Source organism: Mus pahari, chromosome X (genome assembly GCF_900095145.1).
Source record: "Mus pahari chromosome X, PAHARI_EIJ_v1.1, whole genome shotgun sequence".
NCBI classification, from domain to species: domain Eukaryota; kingdom Metazoa; phylum Chordata; class Mammalia; order Rodentia; family Muridae; genus Mus; species Mus pahari.
The window spans coordinates 64,659,123-64,659,390 of record NC_034613.1 but is presented as its reverse complement, the minus strand read 5'-3'; positions in this window follow the sequence as shown (position 1 = coordinate 64,659,390).

Genomic DNA, 268 nt, shown 5'->3' with positions numbered 1-268 from the left:
GGAAGGACTACAGAAATAACTCAGCAGTTAAGAATACTTCCTACTCTTATAGAGGACTTAGGTTCAGTTCCCAGAAACCACAAGACAGTTTACATCTGTTTGTAACTCCAGCTCCAGGGCATTTATCAAATACCCTCTTCTCATGAAGGATATGCGCGCGCGCACACACACACACACACACACACACACACCACCTATACAGAAAAATAAATAAACCCATGTTTTTATAAGACATAAAATGTGAAAAAGAACTAGACAATGAAATGAA